The sequence below is a fragment of the Chinchilla lanigera genome, unplaced genomic scaffold, assembly GCF_000276665.1.
Source record: "Chinchilla lanigera isolate Chin_1 unplaced genomic scaffold, ChiLan1.0 scaffold00007, whole genome shotgun sequence".
Taxonomy (NCBI): Eukaryota; Metazoa; Chordata; class Mammalia; order Rodentia; family Chinchillidae; genus Chinchilla; species Chinchilla lanigera.
In genome coordinates, this window is record NW_004955408.1 from 29,361,422 (window position 1) to 29,372,173 (window position 10,752).

The following is a 10,752-nucleotide window of genomic DNA, read 5'->3' on the forward strand; positions in this document are numbered from 1 at the left end:
TAGGGATTGAATTCAAGGTTACATCTCCAGCCCATTGTTTTTTTGTTTTTTTTTTTATGTTATTTATTTATTTATTTATTTATTAGGTACTGGAAATCTAACTCAGGCTGGCCTTAAACTTGTTATCCTTCTGCCTCAGCCATTTTAGTGCTAGGATTACAGGAATGTGGCACCATTTCTGACTCAAATGGCTCAAAATTGACTACTAGGGAGATTGAGTCAACAGAATTACAAACTGATCGGATATGGTGGTACATGCCTATAATCCTAGCACTCAGAAGGCTGAGACAGGAGGATCATTGCAAGTTTGAAGCCAGCCTGGGCTACACAGTGAGTTCAAGGACATCCTGAACTACACAGTAAGACCTTGTCTCAAACAAAGGGAGGAGGTTAAGACCAATTAGACAAGAGAAAGAAATAAAGGACTAAGAATAGGAAAGAAAGAAGTTAAATTATCATTTGCGATGACATGATACTCTACATAGAAGACCCCAAAAACTCTACTACAGACTTCTAGATTTAATAACCAAATTCAATCCCATGGCTGAATACAAGCCAACACTGAAAAATCAATAGCGTTCCTATACACAACAAATAAAGTCATTGAGAGAGAAATTAGGAAAACAGCATCTTTCCCAATAGCATCCAAAAAATGAAATACCTAGGGGTCAATCTAATGAAGGAAGTAAAAGATCTCTACATTGAAAACTAAAGTACTCTAAAAATTGAGATTGAAGAGGTTATCAGAAAATGGAAAGATATCCCTTGCTCCTGGGTAGGAAGAACCAATATAGTGAAAATGGTCATACTTCCAAAACTGTTATACAGATTTAATGCAATTCTAATCAAAATCCCAACAGCATATCTCACAGAATTAGAGAAATCAATCCTAAAATTCATTTGGAACCAGAAAAGACCTAGAATAGCAAAGGCAATTCTGGGCAACAAAGGCAAGGCGGGGTGTGTGGCCTTATGACAGTCTAACGAAGGACGTAATCTCAGAAACGATGCCGCCATCCTCTTTTTGTTTTTCTTTCTCTGTTTTTTTTTGTTTTGTTTTGTTTTTGTTTTGTTTTTGGCTTTTCTCCGGTACCGGGAACCGAACTCACGACCTTGCACTTGCCAGGCAGGTGCTTTGCCGCTGAGCTAAATCCCCAGCCCCCTCTTTCTCTGTTTTGAAACAGGGCTCACTGTGTCGTACAGGCTGACCTTGAACTCTTGTTTCAAGAGTTCCTGCCTTTCAAGAGTTCCTTCTTGCCTCAGCCTTCCTAATGCTGGGATTACAAGTGTGTGCCACTATGCCTAGCCTAAAAGCTCCATTTTACAGCCATGAGAAAAAGTCTAGACTCTCTAGACTAGAGAATTGAAGAGACCCACCTTATATACCTCCAGACTTGGAGCTACGTGAGAGATACGTAAACTCCTATTTGGAGTTTAGCGTTTGCCCATGGCCCTGGTTCCAATCTCCAGCACTGCAATAAACAAAAAGCGAACTGTTTTATTTAAGCCATTGTCATTTATGTTTTCTGTTCTTTGTTCCCAAATGAAAGCCACATGGTCCAGGTGGGCATCACAGACAAGGTGTGGGCTCCTTTCCGTCTCGCTTCCTGTTTCCCTTCAGAGCCCTGACCCGCTCCCTCTCCCGCCAGCCTCTGCCACTTCCCAGCCGCCTGCTCACCTCCAAACCAATGACCCGCCCAGAACCAGTGCATACGAGGTTTGTAGCCCCGGGTCTTGAGAAAGCTGAGTGTAGCAACCCCTGAGAACCCTAGATTAGTGGTGGAGAACCTGTGGCTCACGTGCCGCAGCCGGCTATTGTTATCATTGGAAGCTCTAAGAGGTTTGCCATCGCGGCCTGGGACATTCCCTGTCCTCCCAGCTAGGACATGACACAGACCTTCTTTGTTGTTGGTTGAGACAGGGTCTTGCTGTGGAGTTTGGCCCGGCCTTGAACTCACTGTGTAGACCAGACCAGCCTCAAATTCACAGCCATTCTGCTTCACACTCCCCAGAGCTGGGATGACGGGGTGTGCCATCACATCCGCCCTGACACGGACCTGTCTGGTCTGGGACCAATGGAGAAGAAGGTAGGGATGCTGCTAATGTTCCAGGGTGTACCAGAACCCACCAGGGCTGCCGAGGCCGTCGACCCCAGCCATGGGCTGCCCACCTTCACAGACATGCGCTGCTCACCCTGCGGCCCAGGCTTGTCAACTCCACTTTGTTGTCTAGAAGTGTACATCGGGGACAGATGTCCAAGTATGGAGTAGGTGGGAAGAAGGAGGAATAAAGGCCGAGGCAGGGATCACCATCACAGTCTCTTGACCAAGTCCCTGTCTGACACAGGAGTGTGTTGCCAGGCTTGGGGTGAGTCCTGAGCCCTCAGTTGCTAATATTCAAATTTACCATGCTTTACCGCATATGGACTGTGTGCCAGGTGTGGCATTGTGCTTCACATACGCCAGCACCCAGAGGCCTCTGCAAGAAATGTTATTCCCATTTCACAGAAAGTGAAACTGATGCCGGGCATGGTAGCACATGCCTGTAATCCCAGCATTCAGGAGGCTGAGGCAGGAGGATCATTGCGAGTTCAAGAACAGCCTGGACTACAAAGTGAGCTCAAGGCCAGCCTGAACTGCACAGCGAGACCCTGTCTCAAAAAGACAAAAAAAAAGAAAGAAAGTGAAACTGAAGCTTGATTGCTTCTCAGCCTTTAGGCTAAGATCAAGTGAAACTGAAGCTTGAAGTGAAGTGACCTGTGTAAGGTGCAGTTAGTTTTCAGGATTCAAACACAGATCTCTAATGTTCAGCTGGTATCAATCCCACTTCCTTTATTTTCTTTGTTTTTTGAGACAAGGTGTCACTATGTAGTTTAGGTTAAGTTTGAACTCACTCTGTAGCCCACACTAGCCTCAGATTTATAGTGATCCTCCTGCCTCAGCCTCCTGATTGCTGGGATTGTAGGTGTGTGCCACCACACCTGGAGATTTCACCTCCAGTTTGACCAGCCAAGCCAGAGCTCCCTGGGGCCTCTTAGAGAGGCCAAAGTAGAAAATGGGTTGGAAAAATGATAAAGTACTATAATAGCAACTGTCAACTCTGAGTACCAAATGTACAGTATTATTCTGTGTGCTTTTCCTGTACACTAACACATCGATTAAAAATAGGGATGCGAAGTCAGGAGTAGTGGTGCACACCTGTAATCCCAACATTTGAGAGGCTGAGGCAAGAGGATTGCCGTGAGTTCAAGGCCAGCCTGGGCTACATAGTGAGTTCAAAGCCAGTCGCAACTACACAGCAAGGCACTGTCTCAAAAAAAAAAAAAAAAAAGAAAGAAGAAAAGAAAAAGTGAGGATATTCTTTAAAAATGCATCATTAAGCAATTTCATCATTGTGCAACATCTTTTTTGTTTGTTTTGTCTTTTGTGTTTTTGAGTCAGGGTCTCTCTATGCAGTTTAGGCTGGCCTTAAGCTCACTTTGTAGCCCAGGCTGTTCTCGAACTCGCAATGATCCTCCTGCCTCAGCCTCCTGAGTGCAGGGATTACAGGGGTGCACCACCAGCCCCAGTTTGTGCAACATTTTTGGATATATTTACATAGACAGACTTAAGTGGACCAGTCTAAATGCACACCTATGCTCTCTATATAGACATAGGTAGGTGAGAGATAGAGAGAGCAATAACAGCCCATTGCTCTTAGGCTACAAACCTGTACAACATGTTACTGCACTAACATGCTCAAATAAAAAATAAAAAGGGCCGGGTACAGTGGCGTACACCTGTAATCCCAGCACTCAGAAGGCTGAGGCAGGAGGATCACTGCGAGTTCAAGGCCAGCCTGAACTACATAGTGAGACCCTGTCTCAAAAAGTCAATAATAATAATAATAATTTTAAAATGAAATAAAAAGGGCTGTGGATATAGTTCAGTGATGCAGCACCCCGGGGTTCAGTCTCCAGTACCACACGCACAGACACACAAGGTGCAGGGAAATATTGGGCAACAGGAATGTTTGAGCTGCAGCTCCACTGCCGTCTTTTGGGATCACCATGACCTGTGCAGTCTGTGCTTCACAGAAAAGTGCTTATCCAACACAGGACTGTATTTTACATTTTTCTCAAAATAAAAATCGCTTTAAAAGAAAGAAATGAAGAAAAGAGAGATCAGGGCTGGATGAGAGGATGGGGCCGGAGCTCGGGCCGGGCCGGAGCTGGAGCGGGGCCTGGGCTGGGGCCGAGCTGGCACTGACAGCCCTTCCGCACAAGAGCCCCAGTGTTCCCTGGGCCGGCCACTGGCCAAGAGCAACACCATTGGCACCAGCCAACCTAGGCCTCTCCCCCACGACTCTGCTCGCGGGCGGGGGCGGGCCTGGCCTCAGGAGACCCCCCAGCCCAGCCTGGCACTGCAGGAGTGCAGTCTGCAAACCCTGCCTGCAGCCTGCTACATGATGGGTGTCCCATCAGTACTGGCCACACGGCAAGGACAAGCAGTTTCCAGACATGGCTCTATCTCCCTCCCACACACACCCCTTCAGGTGGCTTGCCGCCTCTGGACGCCACAGTTAAGAATGCTGGGGTTCAGCTCAGAGGAGGAGCAAGGGTTTTGCACACAAATGGCCCTGGGTTCAATCCTCAGCACCAGAAATAAACAAATAAATAAATAAATTTAAAAGGAAGAATAAGAAGCAAGGCATGATGGCGCATGCCTGTAATCCCAGCGCTTGGGAGGCTGAGGCAGGAAGATAATCACTGTGAGTTTGAGGCAGGCCTGGGCTGTCTCAAAAAAAAGAAAGAGGAGAAGAAAGAAGAAGAGGAGGAGCCAGGCATAGGTTTGGTGGCACACACCCATAATCCCAACAATCTGGGAGCCTAAAGCAAAACAATTGCAAGTTCAAGCCCAGCCTGGGCAGTTAGTGACTTATTAAGACTCTGCTGCAAAATGAAAAAAATTTTTAAAAGCTGGGCTTGTGACTCAGTGTGAAGGCCTAGTTCCCCAAAATGAAGGAAAAGAAGAAGGAGAGAACATATTTATTTATTTATTTTTTATTGTTGAGACAGGGTTTCGCTTTGTATCGCAGGCTGGCCTTGAACTTATTATGTAGCCCAGGCTGGCCTTGAACTCATGGCAATCCTCCTGCCTTAGCCTCCCTAGTGCTGGTGTTACAGGCATGTACCACCATGTCTGGCAAAAATTTTAAAAGTAGTTTAACAAAGAATGCCAGCACAGTGTCTGATGTGGCCAGACACATGGCATGCACCTATAGTCCCAACTACTGTGGAAGCTGAGGCAGGAGGATCACTTGAGCCCAAGAGTTCCAGGCCAGCCTGGGGAACATACTGAGATGCAACCAAAAAGAAAGTAGTTGCGGGGATATAGCTCAGTGGTGGAGCACTTGCCTAGCATGTGTGAGACCCATGCTTCAAGTCCCAGTACAAGAGAAAAATATGTGAACAGCAGGGATCCAGTTCTGTGGCCAGTCGTCCTGAGTTGTCCCTCTTTGCCCAAAAAGACCAGAGTTGATGTTTTTGACGCCATTATTCATTTCATTCATTTGCTCATGGGCCTCAGAAAAATCACTTCAACTGCTTGAGCTTCTGATTCCTCACTTAAAAACAGTGAACGAACAAGGGAGCTGTACTACACTGAGGAAGACACTTGTAATCCCAGCACTCAGGAGGCTGAGGCAGGAGGATTTTTGTTTTGTTTTGTTTTGTTGGTTTGTCTTTTTTTTTTGAGACAGGGTCTCGCTATGCAGTTCAGGATGTCCTTGAGCTCACTTTGTAGCCCAGGCTGGCCTCGAACTCTCTGCCATCCTCCTACCTCAGCCTCCCAAGTGCTGGGATTACAGGCGTGCGCCACCATGCCCAGCTGAGGCAGGAGGATTGCTGCAATTTCAAGACCAGTTTGGGCTACAAAAAAGAAAAAAAGAAGAAGAAGAAGAAGGCTGAAGCAGGAGGATCACCAGGAGTTTGAGGCCAGACTTGGATACATAATGAGTTCTAGGCAGCCTGAACTACCTAATGAGACCCTGTCCCCCACCCCACCCCCCAAAAAAACAGTTTTAGTCCTGATGGATAACCTAGTAAGACCCTGTCTCAAAATAAAAAATAAAAAGGGTTGAGGATGTAGAGTGCTACCAGGTTCAAGATACTGAAGCCATCTGGCTTGGTGGAAGTCTCCAAGGATACAATACATATGCAACACTTAGTTGGTGGGGAGCATGGCACCTAACAGGAGCTCAGCAAACGCAAGGACTTTTTCCTTTGTTTGGTGAAACCCATTTCTATCTAACTCATTTCTTCCAATTTTCCAGAGAAGAAAGACACTGGAGTGTGCCCATTTTCTGGATGGAGAAACTGAGGCTGGCTGTAAGCATGATTTTAGGATAGCAGGCTTTTACTTCTGCTGGGAGAGATACTTAGACAAGACTGGGTGCCTTCAAGGGCAGCAGGGCCTTATGAGAGATTCGGAATGTCTTTGAGAAACAGAGTGCAAATCCCCCAGTGAACAGACTGTATGTTAGCAAGACAATGATACGCCTCTCTGACTCAGTTGTCTCTCACTGTTTATCTGCCCGCTTTATCTCCAGGACTGAAAACAGTGTGTGCTGCATAATGAACCTGCAGTAGTACTTACCCACTGAATGAATCAATGACTGAATGACCTAGGGAGAGCTTCAGTCCCTGCAGAGGGTCAGCGCGAGAGGCTGTGAGGGTGAGAGGAGCATCAGAAGAGGGTGTATGTAGGGCCTTGGCGTGGGGCTTGCAGTCTGAGGGCCATGGGGATCTCAAAACAAGAGGTTGCTGCACTGCAAGTCTCTAGTTTGCCCGGGGAATGCCGTGCAATTTAAATGAAAACCATGCTGTGAGGTTCAGCTCCTGCCAGTGGCTCACCCTGCCCCGGGGAATGCAGGTCAGCAAGGGAGCCGGCAGAAGGCCAGTGCCTGCCAGGGAGCTCAGCCTCTCTAGCAGCCCTGGAGAGGCCACCTCTGGACAGCAGCTCCTGGAGTCCAGAGCTGCATTCTCCCTGGAAGCTCCAATAAGACAGGACTGTGGAGGAAGGGATCCAGATAAACTTTTAAAAAAGATAACCCGTGATTTTCTGATTTATCTTCGGGAAGAGACCAGTCTTTTGTTTGAGAAGGAAATGGGGAAAAAAAAATTAATGCTTTAATGGGCCTTTTAGTTATGCAAAGAGATACCCTTGCCTGTTGGGACTGAGGGGAGAAAGACAGATTTCTCTGTACAACAACGGGGAAGGAGCCCTAGGTTAGATCCCCAGAACCGAAACAAGGCAGAAGCAGTAGCTGTATAAGCCAGGTCCACCCCCAGAGTGGTAACCAGGAGCTGGGCCTGAGATCCGCACGTTTATTTCCTTCCTTCCCAAGGAGCCCTCAAGGAACAGCGTCGTTGGCGACTTTGGGTGAGGGCTGAAAGGCAGAAGCTGCCCCCAAGTTTTGCCATGGCCTAAGGGCTAAAGACAGAAGACTTAGAGGTGCGTCAGACCTGAGCCAAGGCTGACTAGAACTATGTGGGGGCACCTATGATGCGCCAGGCACTGGAGATGCAAGGGTGAGGCCTGCAGCTCCTGCCTTCTAGGAGCTTAGCATTTCCCAATTGTTTGCATATTAGACTGTCCAGTTACAATTCCGGCAAGTGTGCTGAGAAAATAATGGGTTGTAAATACAGTGGCGCCTCGGTTCACAACTTAATTCATTCCACCATTCTGGTCACAAACCCAGTTGGATGAGAACCCAATCAAATGTCCCCATAAAGTCAACGTTGAATCTAACCACTGAATTTGATTCAGTTCTGTCCACTTGGCTTTGCAACCAGAATCATGGAAAGAATTAAGTTCGTGAACCAAGGCGCCACTGTAATCACATACTGACATGTAGACCCTGCTTTTTGCAACAACTGCTTGAGAACAATACTATCGTGTACCCACTTCTTACTGGTGAGAAAATGAAGATAAATGGAGTCACCTGCCAAGGCCATGTGTGGTGGTGCTGAGGTTTGAGCCCAAGCAGCCCAGCCCTGCAGTCTGCAAGGGGAATCACTTCACTCTGCTTCTTTCTCCATCCACAAAAGAAGGCGTCAAAGGGGAAGTCTGGAGGGCTTCCCAGAGGAAGTGAGCTGAGACCTAAGAATGAGCTAGAATTAAACAGATCAAGAGAGGAAAGGCCAGTCCAGGAAGAGAGACTGGTGGGTGCCAGCAAGGAAACAGTGAATGAAGGCTTCATCTGCAGATGTGAGCAGAGACCATGGCATGACAAAAATCTATCCATATAAAGCTGGGCCTGGTGGCACACGCCTGTAATCCCAGCACTCAGGAGGCTGAAGCAGGAGGATGTGAGTTTGAGGCCAGCCTGGGCTACATAGTGAGTTCAAGACCAACCTGAACTATAGCAAGACCCTGTCTCCAAGAATCTATCTATCTATGTATCTATCTATATAAGAGCTACGGGAAACTATAAAAAAAAATGAATAAAGGATGTGGTTGATACAGTCTGATTTGAGGGTGGGGGTGAAACAAGGTCTTGCTGTGTAATTCAGGCTGGCCTCGAAATCACAGCAATAATCCTGCCTCAGTCACCCCAGTGCTGGGATTCCAGGCAAGTGCCACCGATTCGTATTTTAAACCTTTCTCTAAATGTTGCTCGGGAAACAAAGGAAGGAGAGTTCTTCTAGCCGCTGGACAGAGATTGCACAGAAGACAGAGGGGTCAGACTGAGCCAAGGTCTCATTCCCAGAATGGTGAACAGCTGGGGAGTGAGCAGGCAGCCGACTAGAACTTGGAAGCCTGGTCAGGGTCCTCAGAGGGGCGAAAGAGCCGAACCTGGAGGGGTGCATAGTAACCTGAGCAGGGTCCCAACACTGGGTGACCTGGTCTGTCACTGAGCGCAGCCGGATTCGGGAGCCGGGCTCCAGCGGCGCTAGCACTTAGGTCGCCCAGAGCCCGCCACCCCAACTGAGCTGGTCCAGGCGGGGCGGGGCCCGAGGTGGGCGGGGCCCGAGGTGGGCGGGGCCCGAGGTGGGCGGGGCCGGAGCGGCCACGCCGCCTTGGCCAGTGCATTCCTGGCTCTCCCGCCGGGGCCGCGGAGCTCCCGGGCTGAGTCTCCGGACCCCGGTAGGCACGGGGATCGTAGCTGGCCGGAGCTGGGAGCGAGACTGTGGAGGAGCCAGGTGAGGCCGGACCCTGTCCCCGGAGGGAGTCCACGCAGGCTCTGGGTGAGCAGGGGCCAGCCGCCAGGGGCCAAGCGGTGGCGTGGCCCCGGGGCAGCCCCCGCCCAGCACAGGGGACCTGGGCGTCCGCTCCGCGGAGGTACGAGGGTGGAGGGGGCGGTAAATCAGTAACCTGCAGTGCACACAGGGCCTTTTGTACCGCTCTGTCCAAAGAGCACCCTGGCCGCGGAGCTGGTTACTTATTGCCCACCGGGGCGGGGGCGGGCCAGCTGTCTCTGCTGCTCCGCATGGGGGACCCGCTGCCTCGCACCTCCCCCGGAGGGTGACCTGGTAAGGGCAGGGAAGAGCGCGCTGGTCCTAGAGCCGCTGACGAGACGTCTGCACGCGGGGCTTAGACATGGGGATACCGGCGCTCCTAGAGGTTCAGTCTCTTGCACAGTGTCCCCCAGCGCGGGAGCGCGGGAGGCTGGGGACCCAGAACTGTCAGACGCCAGGGTCGGGCCCCGGAACCGACTAAGGACTCCGAGGTTGTCAGGTCAGGGCAGCCTGGGAGTGGGAACTAGACCGTCGGGGCCTTCCCCCTCCACTCCTAGCCGGAGCTAGGGACCCAAGACTACCTCCCTGCTTAGCGCAGTGTGCTAGAGGCTTTTCCAGAGAAGGGACCCAGCGAACCTGGGGCTGGGCTGGGCTGGGTCGTGCTATCGGAGCCAGGAAGGTGAAGGAGAGAAACGAGGAGCACAGAGGAACAGGCAAGAGAGCGAACAGGCCCTGTTTTGAAAGCTCCTGTGGGGGCTGAAGGGACAGTGAGACCATCGGGAAGGATGGTAAGGGAGGCCCGGGATACAGGGAAACTGGACCGGATCCCGCTGGACACAGGTAGCCCTATGGCCTTGTAAACTGGCACGCGGGGGATTTTGTAGATTTTCTTTTTTAAGCCCTGCTTGAAGGTGGAAACTGAAAAGCCCAGGGAGATTTGAAAAGTCTCCGAGCAAGAGATAATCAAGAGATAGTCAAGACCTGTGCCGGGTAGGGGTAGGGAGCAGCATAGACTAGAAGACTGAGGAGGCAGAATGGACTGGAAGTGTGGTGGCAGGCGCTGAAGAGTGGGTGTAATGGACTTACTGGGCAGGGTTCCCAGCTTGGGAAAGTATGGGAGATTGCACCTTTTAAGAATGCTGCTCTCACAGCATGGTGCTGCACATCTGTGACCCTAGCACCCAGGAGGCTGAGGCAGAGGATCAGCAAAAGTTCGAGGCCAGCCTGAACATAGCAAGAGTCTGTTTCAAAAAACAAAACAAAACAAAAAGAACAGAATCATGCTCTGATTCAGAGACACTAGTCCCTCCTGGCTATTGCATGGCCCTGGGAGGACCTTGGGACTGTGTGGGTCACCTTATTCCCCTCCTTAAGCTGAGACTCAGTCTTGACTGTTTCATCTGGAGCACAGAGACATTTGGAAGAGGGTAAAAGACCAGATGGGTGTATGTAAAACACCTCGCAGGAATAATTCCAGGCCTGGGATGGCTGGCCAAGGGCAGACACGGGTTGACAGTCATGCGGAGAGTGGT

General features: G+C 49.9%; 1 protein-coding gene across 3 annotated transcripts in view; it reads left to right on the plus strand.

Moving 5' to 3' along the window:
* Window positions 1-9,058: 9,058 nt before the first annotated feature.
* The window catches only part of Fgfr4 (fibroblast growth factor receptor 4), a 13,052-nt gene continuing 11,358 nt past the window's right edge, over window positions 9,059-10,752 (plus strand). For 2 of the 3 annotated variants that reach the window (XM_005376412.2, XM_005376414.2), the window contains exon 1: window positions 9,059-9,184. The gene's annotated coding sequence lies outside the window, so the exon portion shown is untranslated. Of the gene's footprint in view, window positions 9,185-9,216; window positions 9,515-10,752 lie in introns of those variants that run through there. The other variant, XM_005376413.2, reaches the window with a different exon arrangement.